The 19,355-nt window shown below is 36.9% G+C and overlaps 1 protein-coding gene across 22 annotated transcripts in view; it reads right to left on the bottom strand.

The window, feature by feature from the left end:
* Positions 1-19,355, bottom strand: part of SOX5 (SRY-box transcription factor 5) — a 1,171,821-nt gene that overhangs the window by 481,347 nt on the left and 671,119 nt on the right. The window contains exon 1 of one of the 22 annotated variants that reach the window (XM_070788614.1): positions 5,861-13,311. The exons of the other annotated variants lie outside the window; for them this stretch is intronic. The gene's annotated coding sequence lies outside the window, so the exon portion shown is untranslated. Of the gene's footprint in view, positions 1-5,860; positions 13,312-19,355 lie in introns of those variants that run through there. 22 annotated transcript variants of the gene reach the window in all.

Raw genomic sequence — 19,355 nt, 5'->3', positions numbered from 1 at the left:
GAAAAGGTCAACAATCCAATAGTGGAAACAGACAAATGATATAACTTATTCAAAGGGAAGGAAATAGAATTGGTTCTTAAACAAAGAAAAAGATGCTCAATATCCTTTAACATAAATGCAGTTTATAACTACAGGGTGATTATTATATTTTTAACCTATTAGCTTAGCAAAAATGAAAAGTATTTGTCTATTATTATTTGTTAGACTGTATTATTCACTCATAAATAATTTATTCTCTCCCTTGTTAAATTCCCTTGCAACAGATTTCATTTCCTACCCCACTGACATTATCTTAGACATGTTATGTGCTTTGGTCACTGAAATATGCAGCTTTCTCTGTGAATGTCTGATTTGGTTCAGCTACCTTATCTTGTTTCTGTCTTCCACCATGAAAACAGTGTATCTCAGATAAGGGCTATTCAATCAGCCTGCCTAGGAACGAGAAGAGACTTAGTTCAATAAGGTCAACACACAGCTGACCCACAGAGACTTCATGTTACACATGCAAGAAAAGATTCGTTTCAAAACAGTAACCCACAGAGAGAGTGGCCTTGTTTGTTAACACAGCAAAATCTTACTAATACCTACAGTCTGTTGGTGACTTATGGAAACACGTGCTCTTGTATATTACTAGTAGAAATGTATATCAATATAAACCTTCTGGACAGTAATTTGAAAATAACTACCAAAATTACAAACGCAATTCCACTTCTGGGAATTTATTAGAGATGTACTTTCAAATGTGCAGGATGTCATGTATTCAAATTTAGTTACTGTGGAACAGCACATAATAGCATAGAACTGTTAACAATCCAAAGGTCATTAATCAGGGAAACAACAAAGCCATATTAAACTACAAAGCTATTAACAAAAGCATAAAGAATGTAAGTATGCACGGATACAAAACATCTTCAATATAAAAATTTCTTGTGTGTATGTGTGTGCACACATACACATGTGCATGAAGTCACTTCACTTGTGTCTGACTCTTTGTGACTCTATGGACCCTAGCTCATCAGGCTCCTCTGTCCAGGGGATTCTCTAGGCAAGAATACTGAAGTGGGTTGCCATGCCCACCTTTAAAGCATCTTCCCAACCCAGGGATCAAACCTGTGTCTCTTTTGTCTCCTGCATTGGCAGGTGAGTTCTTTACCACTAGTGCCACCTAGGAAGCCCATATACATGTGTGTGTGTGTGTGTGCACGCGCACACATAGAGAAGAAAAACAAGGTACACATCTGAGCACTGTGAGTAAAATGTGCTACAACATTTGTGAAAATAAGACGTCAAATTCTTTTCTGCTGATATGTACATAAGAAAACTCTGAAAGAATATACAAGAAAATGAAATAAAAATGGTTATAATTGTAGGGAGGGGGGAAGTCAGAACTGGACAGAAGGAAGATAGCTACAAGATTAAATCCCTTCTGCTATATGCTTTTGAAAGATTTTTATATTTTTTCTTTATTCTGAATGTGAATCCATTATGTTTTCATAAAATTTATATATACATACATTAGTTAAGTATACATCTAATTAAAATATAACCTCTCCAATGGTTGTTCATCAACTATACACAATATTACTTCAATTCATAACAGCGGACCCCACACATCTGATTCTGAGAGGTCTGTAATTTATATGTAATTTTTGTTATTAAAAAGTATTTTACCTACTAAAAAAGACCAGAATTCTCATTTTTTAATAATAATCCTTAATTTAATATTTTCACAGACTATAATTTTAGTTTCTGAAATAATGTTTTTCTAACTTAAATTCAAAGCCCTCACTGAATATATCCTTTGGGGTATATAATTTTTCTTTAAAAGAGGATTGGATATAGTTTGAAGAATATGAGATGATAACTTAATTATAAGTAAAAAGTCCTTAACTTGTCATATTAGACTCTTCATGCTCTGTCATGAAGTCTCTCCCTGCATGCCATGAACTTCAAGCTCCTGCTATATCAGGCTGGCAAAATTGTTGGCAAGCAGCCTGTTAATCCTTCCTTCAGTGCTCTTGTGTGAAAAGCACATTCTTCCTGGAACATCTTCTTCCACACTCCCTTACCCCTTTTTATCAGGCTAATTGCTACTCCGCCTTTAAGTCTGTTGAAGCAGAAGACTCCACTGGAATCTCAGGTTGATCCCTCACCTGTTATCCTTCTTGGGGTTGCCATAATACCAGGTAGAAAGTAAGTTCCAACTACTTAGCTCTAAGCTCTAAAAAAGATGGATGCTCTTATTCATAATTGTATCCTCCAGACCTTCCATAGAACATTTCAATGTTCTATAATACCCATGGCATGCCCTACCTGAAGGAAAAATCAGGAGCCTTTGGGACCCTATGTCTGTTTGTCCTGGTATCAGGCCGTTGCACAATATTTTTCCCAATGACAGGTTGTGCTCCCCCTGATAGCTTTTACACCATGATTAAATATTACCTCCTCAAAGAAGCTTTCCTTAGACTAGGATTGAAGTGTAAGAAACAGCAAGGGGTGGAGGGTCAAAGTCCACAGAAGACTGTGGTGGAATTAACAGAAGTTTGGGAAGTTGGGATTTTTTGTGGGAAAAGTGATGCTAAGTTGAATCTGACATAATGGCAGAACATCTGAGTAAAGGTTTCTTTCTAACTTTGAGATGGAAATATGAAACTGAAGTGTGTAAAAGTATCATAGTAAAAGTAGATTTTATTTTGTAAGTATGAAAGTCTGTTTAATAAGATGACTAAAGTACTAAACTAGAAAAAATAAAGTTTCAGGAAAGGACAGACATAATGACATTTTTTTTCTAAAAGAGGCCTATTTAAAAAGCCATTGATTCTGGCAATTTAGTCAGTAACTGTTGAGAGATGCTCTTGAAATAACAGAAGAAAAGAGTTCATCTCTGATAAAATGAAGCATAAATTCCATAGCTTTCCTCCATCCCTCTGCAAACATGCATGCAAACACCCCACACATAAATGCACATACACACACACACAAATATTTTACTCCCTTCCATAAAAAAGACTACAAATAACACAGGGTCTTCATATTAAAAGTTACATTAGAAAGAGAAAAGCATCAGCTGACAGCATACTCTAGGAAACATGCACCAGTCAGAGGAAGAAAAACAGAAAATTTAAAATGTCTAAAGTTTGTGAGGAAAAAGTAATGGGCTTTATTAATTTATTAATGGTAATAATCCCTGTCTCATACAACTACCACTACATTTTTCCAGATGCTATTTTGGCAATTAGGCAGTAACTGCCATTTTGATTGCATTTACAATGATCAAGTATGAAATTGCCCACTGCTGTCCTTTTCTTCCAGTACAAAGACTTGAATCTTATTTTTGATCTAAAATATTCCATTTATATCTCTTTGTTGATAGATTTTCCTGTTGCTTTATTTCAAGGTCCTGTAGAAATCATTAGTGACATTATGCCAAGGGCTGAACCTCATAAGCAACCTGAACAGTTTGATTCACTGAAAAAGCAACCCACAATTCACTGAAAGAAAATGCAATAATGATCCTGCCCAATTAAAACTGTTAAATTAAATGGAGAGAATCTAACGATTTCCCCTTATCATTCTGATATTCTGGAAGCATGGCAGAGAAATGATAAATACCAACACATATGTTAAAGATGCCCACCCTTTTTTAGCTTAAGGGAAGTGAGTGAATTCTTTTAAAAGGAAACTGCCTTGTTACATAAAGAGCATTTTAAAGGATGCATCTAAGTGCAAAAAAGGGCAAATACCCTCCTAAATGAAAACATATTTGAACAAATCCTTAAGTAATTAAACCAATAAGAAGCTATCCTGTCAAGATACTAAAGAAGCAAAGGAGAAAGAGGTAATTACTGCCTGAACATACAATTAGTTATGAAAAACACAAATGAGAAATCACTTACATTCTGTTAGTTCAAAATAGTAAATTTATCTCATTTCTACTTTTCTATAATTTTTGTCAAATACATACAATCACACTTTTCTGTCACATACAAGCAGCTCTGTCTGCATACCTACAGTTTAAGAAATTATAAAAGCAGATGCAGAATTCATGGAATTGTCCTTGATTTCTGAATCTGATATATTCATTGAAGGGCAAAATTCAGTATCAGGGAACACCAGACTTGTTAATTTAATGACCTGATCTTAAAGAGCTTTCATAGATATATTTAACAGGATCACAACAGCTGACTATATCCTAAATCCAGCATGCACACAGGCAGGAACAAATGAAGTTACAAAAAGTTGAAAGACTACAAATTTTATCCCATTGATAGCAAATGCATTTAAAGTGTATAATATTTAAATATGCATTCTATAAATAAAACTAGGCTGCTAATAAACTAGTTGTGACTGATTAATTATTAAGCAGTAATCCCCAGACTTGTTTAGCCTTGGAACACTTTCTCAAAAATAAAAACCCCCAAAACTTAGGTAATGGAATTAGAAATATTAAATTAGACAATAATGGTGAGTTGGGGGGTGTGCAGCTGGAGCAGAGTTTGGATGGAAGAGAATTCCACTAAACCTTAGAAAAGTTAGAAAATCATAACATCAGAAATAATTCTAAATGTCAGCAGATGAAAATTAAGATATATTATCTTGCTAAGTCACTTCAGTCGAGTCTGACTCTGTGTGATCCCATAGACGGCAGCCCACCAGGCTCCCCCATCCCTGGGACTCTCCAGGCAAGAACACTGGAGTGGGTTGCCATTTCCTTCTCCAATGCATGAAAGTGAAAAGTTAAAGTGAAATCGCTCAGTCGTGTCTGACTCTAGGGACCCCATGGACTGCAGCCTACCAGGCTCCTCCATCCATGGGATTTTCCAGGCAAGAGTACTGGAGTGGGGCAATGGATAAGTGCCATTGCCTTATCTTAGGGAGATAAATATTAGAATATTAAATAAATTTAAACTAGGCATTTACAAACATTTCATAACATGTACTACATGTTAATTTTTATTTAAATTCAAGCATTTCAGCAATTTTAAAAGTCAGGGATTTCAAGTTTTAAAATACTTCAACAAACGAGATTTCATTTCATTTAAATACAGTGTCTCTTACAAAGTACTAAATTGTTCTCTTAAAGTATATCGATAATACAAATAAACAAGTTGCTATCGTGTACATTCAAATTGTCCCCACATGTTATTTTATCACAGTTTGCTCTTCTTCCCTCTTAAATTTTTCACTGTCCTCAAATACTATACAACTGTAATTGCCATCATGTTTCCCACAATTCTCATGTATTCCTCAGAAACACTCCTTCACTATATCCCCTTTATTTACTTCGCAACTAATCCTGGGGCAGAAAAGACATGCCTGAATTACTAAGTACTTTATGTCTCACTGAAAGATACATAGCTGTCCAGTTAGCACAGGGGTTCCAATATAGGATGTCCTGAAGAATAAAACATACAGGGCTCCTTCAAAGCCAACCGTGAAAAGGAAGCCAACATAATACTCTCCTAGAGAAGATCGTTCATTGTTTGAATGTGTAAAGTCCAAATAACAGTGGGTAATTCCCTAAGTGTTGGTCATATACTTTACTACTCATTGAAATATGTTTACCACATATATAAGTAAAGCTTACATACATACTTTCATATATATACATGTAATATACCAGCTAACCTGATACGACCATTTACCTTAGTGTTTTTCAAACACTTCAAGTACATCAAATTCTGGAAGCACGGCAGGGGAATACCTGAGGAATACTTCAATTACATCAAATAGGGCAACAAAGGCTTTGATTACTTTAAATATAAATGTATGCTTGGCCATATAAGTACGTATATATGGTCATCGGTATATCTACAAAATCAAAAGTATATTTACATGTTTAGGGTAAGTTCTGGCCCACCTTGATAAATGAATCTCTGACAATGACCCATGACATCAGAAAGCTGGTAGACTGCACGTGCGAAGAACTAAACTTGAAGCATCAGTCTCTAGGAGTGCAGACCTCCGCCATGGCGAAGACCAGGACCAGGGCAAGGGTGGCGGGTGTTCCCGGCAGTCCCTGCACAGACAGGATACGGAAGGGAACGTGCCTGGTGTGCGCTTTGACGTCAGCAACGTGGCCTGCACATACGCCATCTACCGTGGCCTTAGTAGGGCAGTATTCCCACTCCCCTTCTCGTGGGGGCAGGTGCAAATTGTCCATGCCTGGAGTCCAGAGCACGTGGGAAGGGGCACGCACAGTTCCTCTCAATCTCAGGTGGCCTGTACAGCCACGTTTGAGGGAATGACCCACTTGCCTATCAGCTTGTCCTTTAATTTTACTGACTACTTAGGGCTTAGCACTGATAGCCAGAGCATGTTGGGCCATAGACACTGGCCTCAGAGTCACTGACAACTGCAGCCAGGTGGTAGTGAGGGCCTCAGGCAAGAAGGCCAGAGGTAAAGCACTCCAGCACTGGACAACTTCCTGGAAAACTATGTACTGACCCTCTGCATAGGGGCTTATGGTCCTCATGTGATTCTGTGAGTGTTTAACAACCACGACCGCTAGGCACACGTACAGAGCTAAATGACCTATGGTTCTACATTCTTACAATCGACACTGTAGCACCTGGAGGCTAGCAGACCACAGTAATATTCTACCTTAGAAGTTCTGGCTTATCTATTACTTGATGCAGATTACTGCCTTATTTAGTCAAGATTTCAAAGATGCCTATTCAGTCCTTTTGCATATTCAGTTTTCCAGGTTAAGTGTAGGGTGAGAAAGGATGAGAATACAACATTTATTTTCCTTCCTCTCCCTTCCATTTCTTCCTTTTCTTTACAAAGGGAAACCCAATATCCCCTTTCTCTGCCTCTCCCTCCCCCAAAAGCCAGTGAACACATTAAGAGATTTGCTTGGGTAAATGGCCTGTACTGGACTTTTTCCCTCTGAGACAAGGGGAAGGAACAAGTCTGTTTCTATTTTGGCAGAAACTGAAAAGCAGGAAGTTTTGTGCAGTGATTGTCATTAAAAGCTAAGTAATAAGTTTTATATTTCAATATATTGTATAGATTGAAAATAAACATTAAAATTAAGTTGATGTAAACAAAATACTTTATTTGATGAGAAATAAGATTACAGAAGTGCAATGAAGAATATACTGAACTGCCCAGTAAAGTTAATGTAATCTTATTAATGTAATTTGCAAACAGGCCAGTTTCTGAACAATTTAGGTACATGATATCCAGACCAAATTTTACATAATATGCATACTGAGTACATAGTTTGCTGTAACAGATATGTATTGATTGGATTATATACCAAAAAATATCTCAGAAGCAACATAATATCAGGAATCAACAAACATTTATTATGCAAATTCAGGGAACTTAGGTTCAAGTCACAATTCTCCCCTTATACCTCTCTGATCCTCAGCTGCCTCACTAGTAACTTGGGGATGATAACAATTCCTATCCAGCAAAGATGTTATAAATATTTAATATTATAATATACATGAAAAATGCTTTGTAAACTGTGAAATGCAATATAAGTATTAGCAGTTATTTCAGCCAATAAGGTATTGTTTATAAACTTAGAAAAGTAACTCCAGTGCATCAAATAAATCATACAAATTCCTATGTAAAATGACCTCTCTCAATAATACTACCCTTCGTACCAGTGATTACATTTTCCTCTTGAGTGAATGATGCTGAAAAGAGCAATAAGATTGTTTTCTAGCGGCTGTATGTTTAACCCATAGTCAATTATTCTCAGATTGTTTATGTTGCACACAATGCATGCCATAAGAAAGGAAACAAAAACATTAAGATTCTGGAAATGAGCTTTTAAATATTAAGATTATGTAAGCAATTCATTTATTACATGATGTAGATGATGTATAGCATAAGCATGCATATGTGGTAAAAAAATGAATTTGAGAAGTCGACACTAGGTGGGTCCATAGTAATGAACTGAGCATTTTAAATTGAAATGTGAGAAATATCTGTGTTTAAAATAGATGGATTACAGCTCAAAAAAAAAAGCAATTGAAACAGAGCAATCTGAAAAGCTCAACTGGTATTTTTAAAAGGCATATTAAATATACATAAATAGGAAATATAAAAAGTAAGTATGCAACATATTCTAAATTATTTTTTAATTTAGTGATTTAGTATCTGCCAAAACAGTTTCTTTTCATAAAATTATACAGATAATAAGCAACATGGAGTAGAAATAGGAAGATAATGTATGGTCTGTAAGTTATCTATGATAATATTTCCCCAAATAAATGTCTTCTCTGATTAAAAACAATAATTTTAAAGATATCCTTATAAATTCAAAACAATTTAAGCCAATGTCTATAACAAAAACACTGTATTTTTTCTCTGCAATGAGACATGTTAGAATAGTAGGAAATATGTAAAAAAATTGGATATAAGAGAATAGCAAACTGGAAAGACTTTTAAATCAATAATAAGAAATTAAAATGATTACTTAGGATAAACAGACCTTAATTTCTCTTGTCATTATATTGACTGGCCTGGCTTTGATGTTTCCATCTATTTTTTTTTGAAGAATATAAAGTTTAGTTTTGTGACTGAGAAGATCCCTATAATATCATAGATATTATAATATCTAGATCAAGGGTAAGCACAGTTTACATTTATTAAATGTTCACTAAGTAGCAAGACATTGTCATAAACACTCTTCAACAAACCCTTTCAGGTAGGCACTCTTGTTAGTAAGATCCTATTGGGGTACAAAATCAGAGATATTAAATAATTTTCCATGTTCAAACAAATAGTAGGTGGCAGAACATGGACTTTGCATGCCTCTCTAGTACTGGTTCTTGAACTCTTTTCAGCTAAACTTCCCCAAAAGGGTGTTTTACTTTTGCAGTTACCATTAACCACCTCACATTGACTTCTCAAGGAAAAACAATACAGCTTTCACCCACACAGCACTACCAAAATTACTATTTCTAAGATTGACAATGACTGCCATATTAGTAAAACTAGAGGAAACTTCAATTCTTAACCTTGGCCAAGCCTTCCTCTCTTCAACATTCTCTTCTCATTATTTCCATTACAGCAGAGCCCTGTTTTTCATCATCTTTCTCTGTCAGCCCCTTCTTGGAACTCTTTGAGTGCTGTTCCTTCTACGTTGTGGCTGAATGTTGTGGCTGCTTGGATGGAGCATCAGTTTTCACTCTTCTCTCTCCCACTAGACAATTTCATTTACTCTTTCAACTTTGACAATGCCTAAATTTCAAGACTCCAAAACAATATTTCTATTTCAGACCCCTCTTCTAATTTATATCTCCACTTGGATGTCTTATAAGCACCTCAAACTCAACTTGTCCCAAAAGTAAACCTTATCACCTCTCCACAATTCACCCCAATTTTTCTAAAATGATAAATGGAGTCAACATCCACCCAAATGTTTGGGTCCAAAACCCAGGATTCGGTTATTTATATTCTCCTCTCTATCTCAGGGTCTCAAATCTATTTGTCTCCAAGTCTTTCTAGTTCCATGTCCTAAACATATCTTGAATTGTTTCATTGTCTCTAATGTCATTGCCACCACAAAAGAATATCATCTCCTGCTAAAGTACTATAATTTCCTCTCAATCTGTTTGTACACACTCTTGTTCCCACCATTCCATTTTGTCCCACACACAATACTCAAGTTGATCTGCTTCCAAAAAAAAAAAAAAAAATCAAGTTATTTCCCATGTTTAAAATCCTTCAATTTTCACATTTTTAATTAGAATAAAATCCATCACCCATAATATGGCCTACAAAGACCTCTTTATTGCTACTAAGCTCCAAGCACAGCAGTTTTATCTGTTATCATGATGTACTGAGTCATCTCTGGAGTAAGGCTTCTGTCCTCTGCTGTTTTCTCTGTTTGTAATAATGTTTACTCAAGTTTTTATTTGGCTTCCCAGGTGGCTCAGTGGTAAAAAAATATTCACCTGCCAAGCAGGAGACATGGGTTCGATCCCTGGGTTGTAAAGATCCCCTGGAGAAGGAAATGGCAACTCACTCTGGTATTCCTTCCTGGGTAATCCCAAGGACAGAAGAGTCTGGCGGGCTACAGTCCACGGGGTCACAAGAGTGTGACATGACTTAGCCACTAAACAACAACAATGTCTACTTACACTTTGTTGTTGTTTAGTCATCCAGTCTTATCCAACTCTTTGTGACCCCATGGACTGCAGCATGCCAGGCCTCTCTGTCCCTCACCATCTGCCAAGGTTTGCCCAAGTTCATGTCCATTGCATCAGTGATGCCATCCAGCCATCTCATTCTCTGATGCCCTCTTATCCTTCTGCCCTCAATCTTACACTTTATTTCAATTTAAATTCTGCTTGTTCAGTGTGGCTTTAGCCTAGACTAATAAACTAGCTCATTTTAGTTTTCATTGTTGGGGCATCAGTTGTTATTCCACTTACTTTCAGGGTGAAAAGTGATAGGTTCACATAATAAAAAAGTTCAAAATGTATGAAATAATAGAGTCAGGCACCATTTCAAAGATGGCAGGGTATGGCTCCAAGTTGCATTCTTTTGGTTTATAATCAAACCATCAAACACTAGGAATATTTTACCTGAGTTCTAGCGTGAGGACAGTGCCCCATAATGACTTTCCAACAAGTAGGACTCTGAAGTTCTGTGGTTAATAGTCCCCTCCCCCAGCTAAGTGATTCATTCACCAAGTTGGAGAAACACAGAAACCTTTTACTTCCTGATAGCATGTCAGTATGCATGGGTGCACTGTTAACATATAACATATTCTTGCTGGGCAACAGTTAATCACAGCAGCATTCTATTTTATACTATGACATGAATTAGAATGGCCTATCCCCATAGCCTATCATATGAACAGAAAAGTAATGACTCCCTTCCTCCTAACAAAGGGGAACCTCAAAGATTTTTCAGCTTTTTAGCAACTTTATTGAGATATAATTCACATACTATTCAATTCACCCACTTAAAGTATATAATCCAATGGTATATTGTATATTACATTATAATTCTTTAAGGATGGAGATAAATGTAGATGTAATAAAATTTACTGTTTTGTTATAAGTATACAATTCAGTGGTATTAATGACATTCACAATGTGTGCGACTGCCCCACTATCTATTTCCAAGATGTTTTAATCATGCCAAACAGAAACTTTGTACTCCCAGTCTTACCTTCCGCTCCAACCTCTGATAACCTCTAATCCATAGGTGGAATCACACAATATTTATTCCTTTGTGTCTGGCTTATTTCACTTAACATGATGTTTTCAAGGCTCATATATATTGTAGCATGTATCATTTCTTTTCTAGGTAACAATATTCTATGATATGATATACCACATTTCTTATCCATTCATCTGTTGACAGATATGTAAGTTGTTTCCACATTGTACCTATTGGGATAGGGCTACAATTCATCTGGTATATGTCTTTGAGCCTCTGTTTTCAACGCTTTTTGGTATATAATACGGAAAAGAATTGCTGTATCATATGGTAACTCTGTTCAGCTTTTGAGGAACCATCAAAATCTTTTTTATAGCATTCCCACAAGCAACATTAAGAGGGCCACAACCTTGTCAACATTTATTATTTTCCAATTATTTTTCTTTGTTTGTGTGTTTTTACTATAGCGACTCTAGTAGATGTGTCAGTTGACTTATTTTTTTACAACACATACATTTTATCCAGGGAGATTACCACCATAATTACCTCTGCTACAGTGGAGAGATTTAGATTTAAATAAATATAAATTAAGCATATATACTATCCAATAGATTCACAGATGGCAAAGCTCTGTAGATTGTTTTTTCACATTTTCCCAAATCTAAGAAATGAAAAATGTAATCAGTTCAATATCTTATCAATAATTCTCAAATTTTGGAGAGAAAACTAGAACTACTATTAAGTTGTGTTCCTTTCCCAACTCTGTTAATTATTTTGCCATAAGAGATTCAGGTAGGAGTAAAAACATAGATTGAGAGGTACTCAGTGTGAAATATGGGCTTCTCAGGTGGCTCAGCGGTAAAGAACCCACCTGCCAATGCAGCAGACCGATGAGATACATATTTAATCTCTGTGTTGGGCAGATCCCCTGGGGAAGACAACTCACTTCAGTATTCTTGCCTGGAAAATTCCATGGACAGAGGAGCCTTGTAGGCTGTAGTATATAGGGGTCACAAAGAGTTGGACATGACTGAGTGACTGCACACTCAATGCTAAATACTGTGCAAGCACTTTAAACTCACCATATTATATATTCCCCTAAAATAAATAATAATAGCTATTATTTTTTCCATTGTATAGATAAAACATTGAAGCTCTATAAGAACCATATTTAGAAAAGAAGTTGGATTAAAGTAACGTGCGTGCTAAGTTGCTTCAGTTGTGTCCAACTCTTTGTGACCCTATGGACTTGTAGCCCACCAGGCTCCTCTGTCCATGGGGTTCTCCAGGCAAGAAAACTGGAGTGGCCTGCCATTTCCTTTTCCAAATTAAAGTAACACTGATTCTCAAGATTTTACTAGTTATTCATTTCTACACTCAATAAATATGAATTTGAGATTTAATAAAATCTTGCATAACATCTTCAAATATGAAAGAAATTATACTGCTCTGGCTCAAGGATGGGAAAAGGTCAGAGATGTACCTTGAGACCTTATACACCAACACTTCTGCTCTATCTGCAATTTGCCATAAAAAAGAGTAGATGATACCAGTGTTCTTCAAGGTATAATGTCAGTTAAGTATTCGTATTTCGGAATCAGAAACTGAGAATAGACAACTCAGGGTAATACAGATTACAAACCTAAAACATTGGGATACTAAACATATCTGGATAGAGTCCTTTTTTTTTCTTTTTTGTTTTTCCTTTTTGAAATTTTGTTTTAGCTGCAATTCTTGACAATAATATTGTTTATCTTAGTGATGCAAACAAGACTCTATACTCTTATCCCAAATTAAAGGTAAAAAAAAAAAAAAAAAAGTTGCCTACACAGGATCTAGTTTTAAAAGATAAAGGGGTTATGGGTAGAAGAATCATCATTGGTAGGTAAATTTATAACCAGCCTATCCTTTCTTTTCAAAGTCTTAGATTGTGGTCTTTCTGAACAATTAGACCCATACTTTGTTTCTCTGAAAACTCTAGGCTCTGGACAAGAATTACAGGAAGATAACATGGGAAGGGAATGAATCATTTTGCAAGAAAATAAAACAGAAAAGTAATTTGTGGAGTTGTAATTTGAAAATGAATGGATGGATACAGGAAAGGAAAACAAGTGATTAAGGATGAAGTTTTAGTGATATGAAAATAAGAATCAGAGGAAAATTAGGATAATCAGAAGAAACTAATAAAAGTAAAATTTGAAATGCATTATCAATATAAGAAAAAATAAAACATTAAGAAAGAAAATCTTCCAAATATATTTAGGAGAAAAAATCTATAAAAGCAGGTTGACAAAAAGGAGCTAAAATATCAATCTAAAAGTAAATCATTTATATTTGAAGATGAGGTAAAATAAATTATTTTTATTTCATTATGCATCTGCCTAGTATTAAATTTGTCAGTTACAAGAATAAAGTAAGTTAATTTCAATTAGTCACTTTTTACTTATATGTAGGCATTCTAGACTACCACAGGAAAGTAGCAATGGAAAATGTTCAAATACTTAATTTATATAAAAGTAGGTCAGGAAGCAACAGTTAGAACTGGACATGGAACAACAGACTGGTTCCATATAGGAAAAGGAGTACATCAAGGCTGTATATTGTCACCCTGCTTATTTAACTGATACGCAGAGTACATCATGAGAAATGCTGGGCTGGAAGAAGCACAGGCTAGAATCAAGACTGCCAGGAGAAATATCAGTAACCTCAGATATGCAGATGACACTACCCTTATGGCAGAAAGTGAAGGGGAACTAAAAAGCCTCTTGATGAAAGTGAAAGAGGAGAGTGAAAAAGTTGGTTTAAAGCTCACTATTCAGAAAACTAAGATCATGGCATCTGGTCCCATCACTTCATGGCAAATAGATGGGGAAACAGTGTAAACAGTGTCAGACTTTATTTTGGGGGGCTCCAAAATCACTGCAGATGGTGACTGCAGCCATGAAATTAAAAGACGCTTACTCCTGCGAAGGAAAGTTATGACCAACCTAGACAGCATGTTAAAAAGCAGAGACATTACTTTGCCAACAAAGGTCCGTCTAGTCAAGGCTACGGTTTTTCCAGTGGTCATGTATGGATGTGAGAGTTGGACTGTTATGAAAGCTGAGCACCGAAGAATTGATGCTTTTGAACTGTGGTGTTGGAGAAGACTCTTGAGAGTCCCTGGGACTGCAGGGAGATCCAACCAGTCCATTCTGAAGGAGATCAGTCCTGGGTGTTCTTTGGAAGGACTGATGCTGAAGCTGAAACTCCAATACTTTGGCCACCTGATACGAAGAGTTGACTCATTAGAAAAGACTCTGATGCTGGGAGGGATTGGGGGCAAGAGGAGAAGGGGATGATAGAGGATGAGATGGCTGGATGGCATCACCGATTCGATGGACATGGTTTGAGTGAACTCTGGGAGTTGGTGATGGACAGGGAGGCCTGGGGCACTGCAGTTCATAGGGTCGCAAAGAGTCGGACACGACTGTAAGACTGAATTGAACTGAACTGAGATTTAGAAAAATCTTGAAATATTGTTACATAAATAGCCAGTGAAAAAGCACCTCCTAAATCTTCCTTTATTGGTTTCTTGTCTCATTGACATGTGTGTTCTAAGCTGCTTCAGCCATGTCCGAGACTCTGTGTGACTCTATGAACTCTAGCCTGCCAGGTTCCTCTGTCAATGGGATTCTCCAGGCAAGAATACTCTAGTGGCTTGCCATGCCCTCCTCCAGGGGATCTTCCTGACCCAGGGATCGACCAGTGTCTCTTATGTCTCCTACATTGCCAGGAGGGTTCTTTACCACTAGCACCACCTGACAACTCAGTACAGTAACAAAAGAGCTAAACCAGACCTTAATTCTTAAGATGAATCTGATGAGCTTATTTAAAAAATTAAACATGAAAGAGTAACAAATAACAAGTTCATTGATTAGAGTCTTATGTATTCTTCGTGCATTCAAATCTAAATTTTTTTGGTGATTTGTATTGGTTGGTTGGTTGCTCTGAAGTGTGGTTTGTTTTGTCTTTATTATGGTCATGAGTACCCTCTACTATGAATCATTTATTTGTATTACAGAAACTTTGGAATGTGACATTTGTCCTTCTAGTGAGGCAATGTGATGTCATGACTAAGACCATGGGTTTTAGTCAACCCAAATGTCCAGGTTCATATACTGTCTTTGACACTCAAAGCTACTTTCTGTGCCCCCATTTCCCCATCTGTTAAGTGAGACTGATTATAATATTACCTATTTGATAGGGTTATGGTAAGGAATAAATTAATGAATAGGCATAATATAAGTACCTTGTGCATAACAAGCACAAAGTTTGGCTATTAAGATTAGCAAGGATGTCAAAAGTTTTATACTCTGAGATTTGTATTTAATCCACCATTTAATATGCTACTTAACCTAAGAAAAGTTATCCTTCTCAACCTACTTGTAAGCAGAATTATGATGAGTAAATTAGAATTAACATATTCTTTCCAGCTATTAAGTCTCAAATACAGTTAATAGACTATGAAGCACACTAATAAGTAAAAAAGACATTTTCATATAAGGTAAATTTGTACATTTAAAAGACAAAATAATTTTTTCTTAAACTCTTGAAACAACTCATTTTAAAATAAAAGTGGGCTCAAAAGCGAGAGGATATGTGTATACTTAAGCTGATTCATGTTGTTGTACAGCAGAAACCAACACAATATTGAAAAGCAATTATCCTCAAAAATTACAAAAGTATAGAAATTTAAATTCCTTAAAAGTAAATAACAATTAAATCCTTGGATAGTCAGAAAATATTATTCTCTGAACCAATTTTTTTTTAAAGGTTCAGTCTGGAATTAAATAAATGTAAAATCTATTTTGTCAAAATTGCTAAAAAAAAAAATACAGAGGAGGAGCTAAGATGGCGGAGGAGTAGGACGGGGAGAACACTTTCTCCCCCACAAATTCATCAAAAGAACATTTAAACGCCGAGTAAATTCCACAAAACAACTTCTGAATGCCGGCAGAGGACATCAGGCACCCAGAAAAGCAACCCAAGTCTTCGAAAGGAGGTAGGGAAAAATATAAAAGACAAAACAAGGGACAAAAGAGGGAGGGACGGAGTTCCGTCCCGGGAAGGGAGTCTTAAAAAGAGAGAAGTTCTCAAACACCAGGAAACCTTCTCACTGCCGAATCTGTGCTGAGCCTTGGAAGCACAGAGGGCAACATAACAGGGAGGAAAAATAAATAATTAAAACCCACACATTGCGAGCCCTACGGTAACTCCCCCAGCGGAGAAGCAGCGCAGACGCCTGCACACGCCATTAGCAAGCGGGGGCTGGGCAGGGAGGCGCGGCGCGGGCTGCATCGCAAGGATCTGGCCTGAATATCCCGAGCACTATCTGAGCGAAATAATTTGGGCTAGCAAACCACTGTGGGATATCTACCACGCGAAAAGCCAGCCCTAACCTATGACACCGCCAGGCCCGCGCACGGAACAAAGAACTGAACAGAGATTGCCGGCGGCAGACCAATCCCCCTCCGGTGATAGGCAGCCAGAGCCGGAAGGGGACAGTCGCAGCCCCAGAGAGACATTATCTATGAAACTGAAAGCAGGCTTCTTTGCTAACTAAAACTTCTTGGGAGTCTGGACGGTCAACATCTGCCTGAGAAGGCGTGCCAGTGCGCAACTAGATAACCGAGTGGCGGGGAGGCGATAAATCGCAGCAATCGTGCGCGCAAAAAACCTCATCACCTGAGCTGCTCGGATCTGGGAAGGGCACAAAACGCAGGCCCAACCGAGAGTCTGCGCCTCTGAGGACTACCTGAGTGCCTGAACCTGAGCAGCTTGGACCTGGGAAGTACAGGCAGCCCAGGGCTGGCCGCGGATGGTTCACGGCGGAGCAACCTAGAGCCTGAGCAGCGTGGGCAGAGAGGCTACACGCGCTGTGAACAGGGGGCAGACCCAGTGTGGCTGAGGCACTGCGAGCACACGCCAGTGTTATTTGTTTGCAGCATCCCTCCCTACCTCCCCTCAGTGCGACTGAACAAGTGAGCCTATAAAAAAAAAAAAAAAAAAATTTAAGTCCTCTATTAATCCTTTAATTTCCACTTTTATAACCGATTACTTTGCAAAAAAAAAAAAAGACCCTTTTTTTTTAAAGCAAACTTCATATATATATAATTTTTTAAATAATTTTTTACTTTTTTTTCTTTTTCCTTTTCTTTAACATTGTATTTTTAAATTCCAAACTCTACTCTAGATTTTTAATTTTAGCTTTTTAGCATTTGTTATCAATTTTGTACCTATAGTTTTTTTTTGTTTGTTTTTGTTTTTATATAGTTTCTGGGACCCTTTTTTATTTCTTCTTTTTCTTTTTCTCTGTTTCTTTCTCTTCTTCTTTTAAATAACATTGTATATCTGAAATTCCAAACGCTATTCTAGATTTTTAATCTATGCTTTTTGGTATTTGTTATCAATTTTGTACCTGTATTCTTTTTTTTTATATTTTATGCGACCTTGTTTGTTCTTGTTTGTTTTTTTTTCTCTCTCTTTCTTTTTCATCCTCTTTTTTTTTTTTTTTTAACATTGTATTTTTGAAATTCCAAACTCTACTCTAGATTTTTAACTTTTGCTTTTTGGTATTAGTTATCAATTTTGTACCTATATTTTCTTTATAATTTTTGCGACCTTGTTTGTTTTTGTTTGTTCGTTTTTTCTCTCTTTCTTTTCCTTCTTCTTTTCTTTAACATGGTAATTTTTGAAATTCCAAATTCTACTCTAGATTTTAAATTTTTGTTTTTATGTATTTGTTACCAATTTTGTACCTTAAGAACCCAGTCTTCAGTACCCATTTTTCACTAGGGAGTGAGATTACTGGCTTAACTGCTCTCTCTCCCTTTGGACTCTCCTTTTTGTCCACTAGGTCGCCTGTGTCTCCTCCTTAACCCCTCTCTACTCTACCCAACTCTGTGAATTTCTGTGTGTTCCAGACGGTGGAGAACACTTAGGGAACTGATTACTGGCTGGATCTGTCTCCCTCCTTTTCATTCCCCCCATTTATCCTCCTGGCCATCTCTGCCACCTTCTTCCTTCTTCTCTTCTCTGTATAACACTGTGAACAACTCTGAGCGGTCGAGTTGTGGAGTGCACATAAGGAAGAGATTACTGAATAGCCCACTCTCTCCTCTATTGATTCCACCTCATCTCATTTGGGTCACCTCTAACTCCCTCCTCACTCTTCTCTTCTCCATATAATGCTGTAAACCTCTCTGGGCGAAACAAGTTTCAGGGCAAGACATACCAAGCAAATTCTCCAGCAGCAAGGAACACAGCCCTGAGCTCCAAGATACAGGCAGCCAAAAGTCACCCCAAAACCATAGACATCCCATAACTCATTACTGGACATTTTATTGCACTCCAGAGAGAAGAAATACAGCTCCACTCACCAGAACACCGACACAAGCTTCCCTAACCAAGAAACCTTGACAAGCGACCTGTACAAACCCACACAGAGCGAGGAAACGCCACAATAAATAGAACTCCACAAACTGCCAGAATACATAAAGGACACCCCAAACTCAGCAATTTAAACAAGATGAAGAGACAGAGGAATACCCAGCAGATAAAGGAACAGGATAAATGCCCACCAAACCAAACCAAAGAGGAAGAGATAGGGAATCTACCTGATAAAGAATTCCGAATAATGATAGTGAAATTGATCCAAAATCTTGAAATCAAAATGGAAACACAGATAAATAGCTTGGAGACAAAGATTGAGAAGATGCAAGAAAGGTTTAACAAGGACCTAGAAGAAATAAAAGAGAGTCAATATAAAATGAATAATGCAATAAATGAAATTAAAAACACTCTGGAGGCAACAAATAGTAGAATAACAGAGGCAGAAGATAGGATTAGTGAATTAGAAGATAGAATGGTAGAAATAAACGAATCAGAGAGGATAAAAGAAAAACGAATTAAAAGAAATGAGGACAATCTCAGAGACCTCCAGGACAATATTAAACGCTACAACATTCGAATCATAGGGGTCCCAGAAGAAGAAGACAGAAAGACCATGAGAAAATACTTGAGGAGATAATAGTTGAAAACTTCCCTAAAATGGGGAAGGAAATAATCACCCAAGTCCAAGAAACCCAGAGAGTCCCAAACAGGATAAACCCAAGGCGAAACACCCCAAGACACATATTAATCAAATTAACAAAGATCAAACACAAAGAACAAATATT

The sequence above is a fragment of the Bos indicus genome, chromosome 5 (genome assembly GCF_029378745.1).
Source record: "Bos indicus isolate NIAB-ARS_2022 breed Sahiwal x Tharparkar chromosome 5, NIAB-ARS_B.indTharparkar_mat_pri_1.0, whole genome shotgun sequence".
Taxonomy (NCBI): domain Eukaryota; kingdom Metazoa; phylum Chordata; class Mammalia; order Artiodactyla; family Bovidae; genus Bos; species Bos indicus.
Note: the sequence above shows the minus strand (reverse complement) of the source record. Positions and strands in the feature narration are given on the sequence as shown.